This window comes from Somniosus microcephalus, chromosome 12, assembly GCF_052327205.1.
Source record: "Somniosus microcephalus isolate GS21.2 chromosome 12, FLI_Smic_1.0, whole genome shotgun sequence".
Lineage (NCBI taxonomy): Eukaryota > Metazoa > Chordata > Chondrichthyes > Squaliformes > Somniosidae > Somniosus > Somniosus microcephalus.
In genome coordinates, this window is record NC_140998.1 from 122427210 (window position 1) to 122441446 (window position 14237).

Sequence of the window (14237 nt, forward strand, 5' to 3'; positions counted from 1 at the left end):
TACTCATTTTTCTTTTTATTAATTTTCAGACAAGGCAAGAGTTAGGCATCTACCCACTCAGCCTGCTTGTTCTGCCCAAATCAATTCTCCGCAACCCTCCCCCTTCAGCGTGGTCCCAGATTCCAAGGTAATCAGCTTCTTACAACCGACACAAAACTGCTCTGAGTTGGAGTCTTCCTGGTCACTGGACTCCAAATAGTATGAACTACTGTGGCTAGACCCATTACCATCACTCATTGGTCAGCAGCCTTCAATCCTTACAATGGATTATAAATGTAATAAATGAGAGGCCCTTCTATTAGACCATAACAGAATTCTATGGCATCCCTCGCATAAGAAAATTGTCTGAACACTGCAGAAGGCAAAGAATAACGTTGGACACCAAGCAAGAGAGAAGAGGAAGCCACACACAAAAATAAGTTTATAGGCGTTTTTGAAGGTAGGTAAGCAGGTGCAAGGCAAAAGGAACTCAAAGTGCATTCTAGGGGCAGACCACAGTGACTGGAGGAAAATCCACCGATGGTAGAGGAAGAAAATGGGTAACAAAGAGTAATCCAATGTCGAAGGAGAGGGCACAGATGGAAATAACAGAGGTATGATGGGGCAAAGTGATGGAGGGATCTGAATATAAAGGTGAGGATCTTAAAGTCAACTCACTGGGCCTTATTCAGGTGAGCAGAGAAAGCTGGGAGTGCAAGACTTTACACAGGGAAGTAGGCAGGACATGATGTTCTGATAAGCTGTAGTTTGTGAACTATGGAGCCAGGGATTTGCAGCAAGGAGAACATTTGAAAAGTCAAGCCTTGAGGTCCTAAAGGAGTGGATGCTTACACATTGAAAACAGAAAGGTAGAGTATTATTTAAATGGTGATAGATTGGGAAATGTTGATGTACAAAGGGGCCTGGGTGTCCTTGTACACCAGTCACTGAAAGTAAACATGCAGGTGCAGCAAGCAGTTAGGTAGGCAAATTGTATGTTGGCCTTCATTGCAAGAGGATTTGAGTACAGGAGCAAGGATGTCTTACTACAGTTACACAGGGCCTTGGTGAGACCACACCTGGAGTATTGTGCGCAGTTTTGGTCTCCTTACCTAAGAAAAGATATACTTGCCATAGAGGGAGTGCAGCGAAGATTCACCAGACTGATTCCTGGGATGGCAGGACTGTCGTATCAGGAGAGATTGGGTCGACTAGGCCTGTATTCACTAGAGTTTAGAAGAATGAGAGGGGATCTCATTGAAACGTATAAAATTCTGACAGGGCTAGACAGACTGGATGCAGGGAGGATGTTTCCTCTGGCTGGGGGGTCTAGAACGAGGGGTCACAGTCTCAGGATACGGGGTAGGACATTTAGGACTGAGATGAGGAGAAATTTCTTCACTCAGAGGGTGGTGTACTTGTGGAATTCTCTACCACAGTAGGCTGTGGAGGCCAATTCACTGAATATATTTAAGAAGGAGATAGATAGATACAAAAGGCATCAAGGGGTATGGGGAGAGAGCAGAAATATGGTATTGAGATAGAGGATGAGCCATGATCATATTGAATGGCAGAGCAGGCTTGAAGGGCCGAATGGCCTACTCCTGCTCCTATTTTTCTATGTTTCTATTCACAAGGATAAACTGGGTGCTGATACTTACACCAAGCACATTTTATAAAATTCCTTTCATTACAAAACGCTTCCAGATTGAGTGTCTCAAATTTCTACTCAGCACATACTCTGAACTTTGCTATTTGCAGCTCCCAGATTCATAAAGGCCTGTCCCAGACCCTGTACTTTGCTATCCCAGTTACCAGGTAACAGGAAACCAACTCTATCCCATCGCAATTTCCACATCATGCTCATGTTCCCAACTTCCCATCTGTTCCGGTCCCCAAGGTCCTAGACTACTCTTAAGCAACAGCATGAAGATATACAATATTAAAAATTAACAACCATTTTAATTTAGGAACTAAATTATGAATTATTTTGGAATCAAATACAAACCAAATCTTAAACATATAGAGACTAATGAATAAGGAGTTGCTCCTCAATTAAACACTGTTGGACATAAGACCGCATATTAAAAAGCATCACTTGGGGCTTCCTCATTGGAAAACACTGCTGTTACTTCAGAAACCACTGATAATTGCCATCATCCCTTTGTTTGCCGTTTACATGTACCAGTAGCTCATGATCATATACAGTAATTTTGCACAGTATTTCCTGGTTATGCATTTGTGCTTCCCCGTTTTGATATTTACTATTAAGAGGCGCCACAGGACACACAACATTAACAGTTTGCTATATCCACCAATATACTGAAAGACTCCATGTCAGGAAAGATTAAACCCATAAGAATATTTTCCTTTCAATCAGATTTTTACTTTATAAAATCATGCCTAAAACAACTAATTTTGGGCATGCCAAGATGTGGCACTCCACTTGGAAAGGAAGACTGAATACTGCACTACATATTCTTCCCAACAATGTCAAGTTAACCCTTGTATTTTAATGTTTCCCTGCACATGTGATATCTTAACTATTTCAAACTAGTATTTCAATGACTGAAATAACAAACATACATCTTAATCTACAGATGTGATAAAAATCCCAAGAGCCCAATATTTAAAAAAAATTTGAAATATTCAGTCACTGTAAAGCAGTGGTCTTAACTACAATTACATATTAAAATATTTCTAAATAGTTTTGATTTCTTGGGCAAGTTCAATTAAAATCAAAATTTAAGTAATACTTCAAATCTTTAAGAGGACACACAGAATGTTATAGCCACACTGTACATCAGAGAAAGATAAAAGCATAATTTCGTGTCATTTTGGGGGCTGGTGATTCTGCCACAGTTTTAATAGCCTGCTCACATCTGAATAATAGACACATGGGCAAGGTACTGGAAAGAAGTCATGAAACTGTATCACAGCAAGCAGCAAATATTTTCAGGAGGTACAAAATGGGATTAAAAAAACCGCGTGGCTAAATTTGAGGTTGCTATATCAGTCTTAACATTGTGGGTTACTAATTCTAATTATAAGGATACTCACACCCTCAAAGAACAGCTGCTGTGCAAGCATAGGAAAAAATTGCCCACTAGACCTAGGACAACTGCAGGATCTCACTAAAATACATGAGATCACATATACGAGAATTCAGCTAATGTATGCTATGTAGACCCTGATAAAGAAAGCAGAAAGAGAACAGAAAAATATCCATGAACAGCAATGAAATAATGACAGATTTTTCTGTCAAAATAATGGTCAGGCCAATGGCGTTCGCCATTATTTATGCACAATACAGCAACTTCAGACAAGGGGGCAGATGCACGGTTAAACTCAAATGTCCAGAAGTTGCTGTCCGAGTTGCGCCGCTCCGTTAGCTTTGTGAAAACAGCATCTTGCTGTCTGCCTCTCCATTGAAATGCACTGAATGGCGTGAACTTGCTGTATTTGCGCGATAAATACGAGCTAATCTTGCCACAGAAAGTTAAGTCTTGTCCATTCCAGTCAAAGTATCGTTTTAACAATGTGGTTAAGTGTTAATTACTACTAAGCAACCTTCCTGGCACTCAAAATTAACTATTACAAGTGGGGAGTCTCATTCTGTAGTGTATGCAACCGTTCCACCTTTAAGAGAACTATTTTAAGGGTTGCACTACTTTATCTTGGCTGCTGTATACTGTAATACCGGTGGTGACCACACCGGTATATAAGTGCTGTGTAATGATTTATTGGGCAGTTCCGCCCTGACCTTTGACTAGTTAAGACCTGTTAATATTTACTCGTGGTCTGTGTAGTAATTCTCATTATAACACACAGACTTAACAGTGGCGACGAGTACGATCTTACCCTGCGGCAGAGATACATCCAAGGCAGTTTAACGGGCGTCGAGAGGAGGCATCCGCCCTCATCATTCTGCTGAGAGAAGACTCGGGTCTGCAGAGCAAAGGAAGAATTCTGACACGAAGCCTTCCATCAGCAACAGGCAGTGATCATCCCTTCTATCACGGTGGTGGGTAAGCCGATCAGCGACGAACATCAAGTCGACCACGGCCGGGGGAAAAGAGCCGGACAGAAGTCGGGGCCAGAGGCGCTGAGACTGGGGCAGCGTAAGGCACGGGAGTCGTGGTGAATGCAAACGCAGCCGGTGCGAAAGACCGGGCTGCAAGCAGGCTGGGAGACGCAACAGCGTCGAGAGAGAGCTCGACCGCGACCCGTGAAAAAGGCCGGGCAGCTACCGAGGCCGCGAGGCGCAGCGACCGGGTCAGTGTAAGGCGCGGGAGAAAATAATAAAAAAATAAAAAAACGCGGAGAACTCAGCCGCAGCCGGGGGAAAGGACCGGACTGCAAGAGGGGCTGGGAGGCACGATTTGAAAACCGCTGGGGAGGGCGAACGCAGCAATTTGGCAATCGCCATTACAGCCAGCGGGGGAGAAAGGCAAAACGTGGGAAGCCGCCATTTTCGTAGGCGGGGGAAGAAGACAAGCGCGGGAAACCGCCATTTTGGAAAAAAAAATAAAAGAAAAATTTCTTTGTGTTTCTCAAGAAGGTTGCGAAGATGCCTAAGCGTGGTAACATCAACGATTTCGATCCCGATGTTGAAGATTGGGCCACGTATGTAGAACGCATAGAGATATATTGTAAGGCAAATAAAATATCAGATGAAGATAAAGCACTAACCTTACTAAACTCAATGGGTGCGAAGACATACGGGCTATTGAAGCATCTTCTATCACCAGCTAAACCGCGGATCAGACTTTCGCTAAAATTGTGGCTGTCCTGAAAAATCATTTGAACCCCACACCGCTGAGGTTAGCGGAACGATTTAAATTTTATGCGAGAACGCAACTGAAAGAGGAAAGCAACGCGGAGTATTTAATTGAACAGCGTAAGCTAGCGAAATAATGTCAGTTTGGGGAAAGCCTGACAGAGGCACTGAGAGACAAATTCGTGTGTGGATTGTCAAAAGAAGGAACACAAAAGCGGCTGCTTGAAGAGAATGATCTTACACTTGATAAGGCTGTTTCTATGGCAGCATCGCACGAAGCCGCAGCGAGAGGCACTGCGGAAATGCAGCTGAAGGCAACGGTACTCAGCGTAGATCAAATGGCTTCGGGTACAACGAAATGTTATCGTTGTGGGAAGACGACACACGATCAGAACCAATGCTGGTTTAAAAACCAGGAATGTAGAAAATGTGGCAAGCTTGGTCACATAGCTAAAGTATGCCGGTCAGGAAAGAAGACCAGCAACAAAAAGTCACTGCAGGAAAAGTGCAGAAAGGTACATAAGGTGGCTGAGAAGAGTTCGGATGAACAGAATTCGGATTCAGACTCCAACAGCAAGGAACTGGGTAGTCTGAGAATTCACAATGTGAGTAAGGAAGCTGACCGACAAACTATCTGGGTCACACTGCAGATAGCAGGAATCCAAATGAAGATGGAATTGGACACCGGATCAGCGTTGACGGTCATGAATAAGCAAGATTACAAAAGGTTATTCAAACATATTCCCCTACGGGATACGAAGATAGTATTGCAGACATACACGGGGCAAAGAGTATACCCCATCGGAAAGATAAAAGTCAAGGTGGTACACAAGGGCAAAGAACACCAAGGTATGGACTTATATGTACTACCTGAGGGAGGTCCACCACTTCTGGGACAGGAGTGGATCAGGAAAATAAATATGGACTGGCACTCCCTAAACGCAATAACGGTAGATTCCGGGAAAAAAGATGTCAAACCTGAACGATTGTCCAGAATATTGGATGAGGCTAAAAGGAGGTGTTCCAACAGGGACTGGGAACACAGAGGAATTAAGGCAAAAATCAAGATTGCAGAACATGCAAACCCAAAATTTTTCAAAGCCAGACCGGTACCTTACGCGATACGACCTGCTGTGGAAGCTGAGCTGGAAGGGCTAGAACGTTCAGGAGTACTGTCTAAGGTGGACTGGAGTGAGTGGGCCACGCCCATTGTTCCCATCATGAAGCGTTCATCGAGTAACAAGCCAGGGGAACCGGGGAAGGTCCGCATCTGTGGAGACTTCAAGATCACAGTTAATCCGGTGCTTCACACGGAGCAATATCCGCTTCCGCGGATTGAGGATATCTTTGCTTCATTGTCTGGCGGGAAACGCTTCACCAAGATAGACCTGGCGCAAGCGTACTTACAGATGGAAGTTGAGGAAGAGTCGCGCCAGTATCTCACAATCAACACGCACAGAGGCTTGTATCGATATAATAGACTGGTTTTTGGAGTGGCTTCGGCTCCAGCAATTTGGCAGAGGGCCATGGAGCAGGTATTACAGGGAATTCCAAGCACTCAATGTTACTTGGACGATATCCTGATTACAGGAGATGACGATGAGGAACACCTTGCAAATTTGAAACTGGTGCTCACCAGGTTGAAGGAATATGGCCTTCGAGTTAATCGCCAGAAATGTGAGTTCTTTCAGAAACGGATCTCGTACTGTGGTCATGTCATTGACCAGGAGGGGCTGCACAAGTCACCTGACAAGATCGAAGCTGTTGTGAAGGCTCCCGCTCCGGAAAATGTATCCCAGTTGAGGTCGTTCCTAGGGTTGATTAACTATTACCATAAGTTTCTGCCAGATCTATCCACGGTGCTGCACCCGCTGAATGCTCTTTTGCAGAAAGAAGTACCATGGAAGTGGAGCGAGGACTGTAAGAAGGCCTTTCGCAAAAGCAAGGCATTGATCACTTCAGAGGAAGTGTTGGCTCACTTCAACCCAACACTACCCATTCGTTTAGCTTGTGATGCTTCTCCTTATGGTATTGGAGCAGTACTCTCACACAAGTGGCCAAATGGCTCGGAAAGGCCAGTCGCATTTGCATCCAGATCATTGACCTCCGCTGAGCACAACTATGCTCAGATAGATAGGGAGGCTCTCAGCCTGGTGTGGGGAGTAAAGAAGTTTAATCATTACCTGCAGGGCCAGAAGTTTACACTGCTGACAGACCACCAGCCGTTGGTATCCATATTCAACCCTAAAAAGGGCGTTTCCATTATGACAGCGCAAAGGCTACAGAGGTGGTCCCTTTTCCTAGGGGCACACCAATATGACATAGAATACAAAGGATCAAAACAGCATGGGAATGCTGACGGGTTATCGCGCCTACCGTTGCCAACGGTAGAAGAGGCGCCTACAGTGGACCCAGTGGAGATGTTCCACTCAACCATAGTGGAATGTCTACCAGTAACAAATGCTACGATCGAAAAGGAAGCAAGAAATGACCCGACTCTCTCACGAGTCTACGATTTAACAGTGAAGGGATGGCCAGCACATGGCGAACCACTGTTGCCAGCATTCTCGCAAAGAAGAGAACAGCTGTCAGTGTGCCGAGGAACCTTGATGTGTGGATCCAGAGTGGTGATTCCACCCAAACTCCAGCATAAAGTGCTAAAGGAGCTTCACGAGGGGCATCTGGGTGGAGTGAAAATGAAGAACCTAGCCAGAGCGTTTGTGTGGTGGCCAGGTATCGATGGAGACATCGAAGAAATGACCAAGAGCTGTCTAGGATGCCAGAAGGTCCAAAACGCCCCACCACAAGCTCCTCTACATCCATGGGAGTGGCCCTCATCTCCATGGCAAAGGGTACGTATTGACTTTGCTGGTCCATTTATGGACTCAATGTTCTTAATCGCGGTGGATGCACACTCCAAGTGGCCGGAGGTAATAAAGATGTCCTCCACCACCATGGAAAAAACCATCACAGTATTAAGGACCATATTTGCCAGGAATGGGCTGCCGGAACAGATCTGTTCTGATAATGGACCGCAATTTGTGTCCGAAGAATTCAGGAAGTTCTTAAAAAACAACGGGGTTAAGCACTACACGTCCGCCCCATACCATCCCGCCACCAATGGATTAGCTGAAAGGTTTGTCCAGACCTTCAAGAAGGCCATAAAGGCCATGGGTAAGGAAGACATAAATCTACAACATAAGGTAGATAACTTCTTGTTGGCGTACAGGAATGCAACACATGCGGTTACAAACCAAACTCCCGCCATGATGTTTTTCAATAGAAGACTAAGATGCCGGCTGGATTTGATCAAGCTAAACATCAGAAGGGACGTAGAGAACCGGCAATTTCAAGGCATGAATGAAAGGCCAACTCGAACCTTCCAGATAGGTCAACAAGTTTTGGCCCGGGACTACCGTACCGAGAAATGGCAGCCTGGAACTATTTGCACACGACTAGGACCGCTGATGTATACCGTGGACATTGGTGAAAGCATAATAAGGCGCCATGTTGACCAGATCATAGAGTCATCCGAAAAGGGACAACCTACTCCACCACTCTATACGCCTAATGATGAAGCAGAGATACCCATAGGATCTACCTCCGATCCGGTGATACTGGAATCAGATGAACCCGACACTGGCATTCAAGCCGAATCGACCTTGCCATCAGAACCTGCTACACCACCGAAAACTACTACACCACCGAGGCGTTATCCGGACCGAGTCAGGAAGCCTCCAGAGAGACTGAATCTGTGAACTGTTGTACATGAAGTTGTGTATATATGTTATGATGTTATGTTTAATGGGGAATATATATATGTTAAGCTAAAAAGGGAGAATTGTAGTGTATGTAACCGTTCCACCTTTAAGAGAACTATTTTAAGGGTTGCACTACTTTATCTTGGCTGCTGTATACTGTAATACCGGTGGTGACCACACCGGTATATAAGTGCTGTGTAATGATTTATTGGGCAGTTCCGCCCTGACCTTCGACTAGTAAAGACCTGTTAAAAGTTACTCTTGTGGTCTGTGTAGTAATTCTCATTATAACACAGACTTAACACATTCCTTCATGTTTTAATTGTTGTTGATTTTAAAAATGTAAAATTGTAAATGTTATTTCTTTTTACTTTTCCTTTGTCTCTTTATCCAATCTTTCTTTCCCTCTCTCCATTTCTCTTTCTGTACCTGATTTGACTTTGAATTCACCCACTTCCTTCTCAGTCCTTGCACTGTTAATTTCACAATCCTTCAATCTGATTGGTTAAGGAGAAACACAGTTGTTTGCCCTGTTCACTCAGGTTCCAGATGCCGTTTCCATCCCAGTGACCTTATCAGCTCACATTTTCAGCAACTTACCACGCAAAAAATTAAAAAAACCTAAATGTACAAGGGCATGTAACAGTGCAGCATTCCCTCAGTACATCATGAAGCGCCAACTTAGATTATGTGCTCAAGTCTTTGAAATGGGACTTGAACCCTCAACCCTCTGACTTAAAGGCGAGAGGGCTACTACTGAGCTACAGCTGACAGTTTTTGGATTTTTGAATAGCGGACAATCTTACTTGTTGATGTAGATAGTGTGACATGGCCATCCTTTTCTATATTTGTTATGCAAACTTAACACAATGGCACTTCTATATCAGGCTTGTTCATATTTCACTGCAGCATTTCCAATAAACAGATTCATAAAGTAAACAGAATTAGCTAGTTGAATATTTTAGAAAAGCTGAACATAGAGTCATAGAGGGAAGCCATTCAGCCCAACGAGTCAGTGCTGGCTCTCTGTAGAGCAATCCTGTCAGTCCCATTACCCCCTGCAAGTTTATTTCCCTGAAGTGCCTATCCAGGCTCCCCTTGAAAACATTGAGCGTCTCCACTTCCACCACTTCCGTCGGCAGCGAATTCCAGGTCCTCACCGCTCGCTGCATAAAAAAGTTTTTCCTCACATCCCCCTGTATCTCTTGCCCAAAACCTTAAATCTGAGTCCCCTAGTCCTTGTACCATTAACTAGTGGGAACAGCCTTTCCCCGTCTAGCCTATTAAAACCCGTCATAATCTTGTACACTTATCAAATCACCCCTCAACCTCCTTTGCTCTAATGAAAACAAATCCAGCTTCTCCAACCTGTCCTTGTAGCTAAGATCCCCCATCCCCAGAACCATTCTGGTAAATCTCCTCTGCACCCTCTCAAGTGCCTTCACATCCTTCCTAAAAGCAAGTTTTCTCAAACCTCATTTACCAGTACTGTAGTTTGAATCAGTATTCTGCACACACATGATACTTTTAGGCAATATAATGATGATTAAAAAAGGTTTCTATATCAATTGAATGATTGGCTGCAATTATACTGCACCAGTTTGAAATTAGAAGCTGTTGAGTTGTATGTGCAGCGACCATCCGTTACTGCAGGCTACGCCGAGCTGTGACTTGCACTCAACTGGAGCTCTGCACATGGTCGCTGACAATCATGTGCATAGCTCTGCTCCGTCAGCAATTATTTTTTATTAAGAAATCAAGTGGGGGTGTCTGCTTTCTCACCATCAAAAATTCATAAAGTACCCAAGAGGGGCATTTCATACTGTTGGCTTTAGTTAGAGTCAGATCGGCCTCTAACTCCAGAATTATAATGCCACTATTACCAATAATGCTGCCACTTTTGTATTAATGTAACAGATCCAACAAATTCTGGCAACAGCTTTTTAAAAAAATCATTAACATCCTGCAATTCCTCACACAGTACGAGGAACTACAGTATCTGGTAACAGTAATGAACAAAAGCCAAGCACTTTACCGACAGGTGAAGGAGGGGGAAAACGCAAAGTGACATGCAACACACTAGACAAGTTTTAATTAAAGTGGAAAATAGAATAATTTTTATTTTCCACGTAGTACTTAGGTAAAGAATCTCTGAACCCTACTTCCTTTCCCAATGGAGCAGGTTGCTACTACTATCTCCTGCAGCCAAAAGAACAGATCGTCAAAATGAATACAGTTCTTTGATGGTCACAAGAACTGCATACTTAATACTTCACCTAGTTTGTGTTTAATAATCCCTGTGAAGTCAGTATAGTGACTCATTAGAAAGTACATTACAACAGTGACTACACGTCAAAAAAGTACTTCATTGGCTGTAAAGCGCTTTGGGATGTCTGGTGGTTGTGAAAGGTGCTATATAAATTCATTCAAGTCTTTTTTTTAAAAAAAGGATCCTAAAAAATTGCTGGAAAATGTATCAACAACTCATCAATAGTAATTTAGAGTTATGACAATAACTTTGTATGGTCTGTCTCCAATCAGACACTCTCTAGATATTAAATACACCAAGTAGTCTGAGTTATATTTAACTACTTAGGAGCATGTTACAGGAATACAGCATTCAGTGGATTCAGACCACATTTTAAAGCAGAGCTAAAGCTCTGTGATTTACATATACTACCGTTTTCACATTGATGTGAACCGCTTCAGTGTAACTCGGGAGCCAGGTCCTCAACTGACTCATGAGCACATCAGAATCAGGTGTTAAGGGACAACCTGCGTAGACTTCACACCTGGTGCAAGGGTGAAAGTTCATAGCTGCCATGTTATTTTTACTATATAGTCACATGCAATTGAGAAATTACATCCATGTATCAAAAACCAGAGCATCTCTTTGTTCTGATTCAGTTTCTACAAAAGGATATAACAAGTTTCATTTATAGCACAGTCACATCAATATATGGTTTGGAAATATTGTCTTCCTGCCCCAGTTATAGGGAGAATTTAAATGTGCAGCAGTTATTCTGCAACAATATTCCATAAATTTCAATGAGATGAATGACCAATTATGCTGGTTATTATGAGCAATGAGAACTGTATAAAACACTAGTTAGGCCACAGCTAGAGTACTGCGTAAAGTACTGGTCACAATTGTCACATTACAAGAAGATGTGATTGCACAAGAGAGGGTACAGAAGAGATTGTACAGAAGAGATTTACAAGAATGTTCACATAGGATATACAACACAGAAACAGGGCATTTGGCCCAACCAGTCCATGCCGGCACTTGAGCTTCCTCCTGTCTTTCTTCATCTAAATCTATCAGCATAACCATCTATTCCCTTCTCCCTCATATGCTTATCTAACCGCCCCTTAAATGCATCTATACTATTCTCTTCAACTACTCCTTGTGGTAGCGAGTTCCACATTCTCACCACTCTTTGGGTAAAGAAATTTCTTCTGAATTCCCTATTTGATTTCTTGGTGACTATCTATATTGATGGCCTCTTGTTATGCTCCTCCCCACAAGTGGAAACATTCTCTCTGTATCCTCTCTATCAAAACTAATTTTAAAGATCTCTATTAGGTCACCCCACAGCCTTCTCTTTACAAGAGAAAAAAAAAAGAGACCCAGCCTATTCATCCTTTCCTGATAGGTACACCCTCTCATTTCTGGTATCATCCTTGTAAATCTTCTCTGCACCCTCTCGATGGCCTTTTGAAAATCTAGATAAATTACACCTACTGCATTACACTCGTCTACTCTCTCGGTTACCTCTTCAAAAAATTCAATGTTGCCAGGACCAAGGTTCCTTTAAATTTTTTGGGGGCCGCTCGGCCCCTTTAAATGGACTGTGCGGCCCATTCAAAAGTCTGCCCATGCGCGGTTTTTCTCAATTTCAAAACCGGCTCACCGGCTGCGTGGAACCTTCAGAGAGCTGCATGGCTGCGCAGCTTAAAGGGAAAGTCGGCCAGACTGGAGAATTTTGGAACAGAGGAGGCTGAGTAGAGATTTAATTGACATGTATAAAATTATGAGGGGCCTAGATAGAGTGGATAGGAAGGACCTATTTCCCTTAGCAGAAGAGTCAACAACCAGTGACATACATTTAAAGTAATTGGTAGAAGGATTAGAGGGGAGTTGAGAAATGTTTCACCCAGAGGGCGGTGGGGGTCTGGAACACACTGAAGTGTCGTAGAGGTAGAAACCTTCATCACATTTAAAGAAGTACTTGGAAAGTGGGATTAGGCTGAAGAGTTCTTTTTCGGCCAGCACAGACATGGGCTGAATGGCCTCCTTCTGTGCCATAAATTTCTATGATTATGAATTAATCTGTTTGGCGGTGTTGGTCAGCATAGTGGGAGATTTCCTGTCTTAATTCCAATGGTACCATCCACCTGAAACATGCAGTGGTTTGCTACCAGTTTTATGCAAACTTCACCAGTAAACTGTTAGTTAAGAGTAAAAGCATTTAGAAATCATATTCAGCCTCACTTTTCTCCAACAATGTACCTAATTACTGGTAAACAGTAGTGAAATTGCTTCACACACACCAAAGACTTTACTTACACAGCACATTTATTTAGCCACCACTGCCTCAGTATTGTTCTATCCAGTGGCATAGGAAATAAATGCAAAACTCAGGTCCTCAAAGGCAATGAAGGCAACAAAATCACATTTACAATAGAAATGTGATGCCAATTTCAAAAATGGCCAACAGCAGATGCATTTTATAAATAGGTTTCAAAATGTGGTAGAATCTGCAAGTGGCTTTGCAAGCTAGTAAATACATTTAACACTCATTCTATATTTCCAGCAGCTATAAATAAATCAACAGTTGTCAAATAATAAAATATCTGCCAGCGACAACTTTACCCTGTTCACAACTTCCCTTGGTGCCACTCCCAGGCAAACAAAATGGACCCAAACGAAATGTAAATTTTCCATTGATGGGGCGGGTCGATCGGGATAATTGAGATTTCTGTTCCCAATTAAAAAAAAATAACTTTTCAGATTTTAATTAAGATATTAATCATATATAAAAGGTTATACGTTGGGCTCAGCTGTCAAGAATATGCTGTACACTGATCCCAAGAATATATACCGATACAAGGAGTTTATAAAGCGTGGCAAATAAATTCAGATTAAAATGAAAAAGCCGCCGCTGATCCCTATTCGGTAGAAACAACGGACTCCGGGTGTCAAGTGCGCGGCCTCGGGCCTTCCACCGCCGCCGATTGGGAGGGAGACCACTTACCGGAACATTTTACTGCATTTCACTGGAGGAGGGACAGGAGAGGGTGCGAGTGGGATAGCAACTGCGCCAGGTGTCCTCTGGCCTCCCGGCCGGCTCTCACTCTCACTGCCTCTGTCACTGTCGGTCGCTAACGGGCGGCAGTGGCAGCCGCCGCTTCGCTGTCCTGAAGCTGCGCCATTGAAGAGGAGCCGGAGCATGCCGGGATGGCTGGGCTCCAGCCTGGGGCACCGCGCCTCGCGATAGGAGCAGCCTGCTCTTCAAATCACAACACGCTGCTCAGCAAGTGCACAGCTCGCCACCAATACACACATACAGCTCACCACCAACACACACACAGCTCGCCACACACATCCCGCCACCAACACACACACACACACACACACACACATACAGCTCGCCACCAACACACACACATACAGCTCGCCACCAACACACACACATCCCGCCACACACAAACAC

At 43.6% G+C, this 14237-nt stretch overlaps 1 protein-coding gene across 1 annotated transcript in view; it reads right to left on the reverse strand.

The window, feature by feature from the left end:
• katnbl1 (katanin p80 subunit B-like 1) overlaps positions 1–14014 on the reverse strand; it is a 50207-nt gene extending 36193 nt beyond the window's left edge. The window contains exon 1 of the mRNA XM_086003502.1: positions 13779–14014. The gene's annotated coding sequence lies outside the window, so the exon portion shown is untranslated. The remainder of the gene's footprint in view (positions 1–13778) is intronic.
• Positions 14015–14237: the final 223 nt, after the last annotated feature.